This window comes from Etheostoma spectabile, chromosome 3, assembly GCF_008692095.1.
Source record: "Etheostoma spectabile isolate EspeVRDwgs_2016 chromosome 3, UIUC_Espe_1.0, whole genome shotgun sequence".
In the NCBI taxonomy this organism is placed as follows: Eukaryota; Metazoa; Chordata; class Actinopteri; order Perciformes; family Percidae; genus Etheostoma; species Etheostoma spectabile.
In genome coordinates, this window is record NC_045735.1 from 25921167 (window position 1) to 25921559 (window position 393).

Below are 393 nucleotides of genomic sequence, written 5' to 3' on the forward strand. Positions count from 1 at the left end.
TATATTTGGGCCTTTTTTGAAGAAATGTAAATAGTATGTGCTTTATATGAGTTATAATGTTCAATATGTTTATTTTTGCACATAGGAGAACTGTTTTAGACACACAAATGCTTGTGCAGCATTGCTGTGGGTGTAATATCAATAAATATGTCATTATTATGTTGATTATTGGCATAAGTAAATGTCATCAGGGCAAAAGCGTCTGGACTTTCTTTGAAAAAATGTATGTATTTTGTCAACTGTATAAGTTATAATGATTATGTCTTCACAGTGGGACTCCCAGGACATATGAGAAGTGTTTTAGAGAGGGAAATGGCTTAGGTTTTACTGCTCTGTCTGTGATATCAATACATATCTAGAAGATTCATGTTCCGTTTTATTTATTTATTTGTC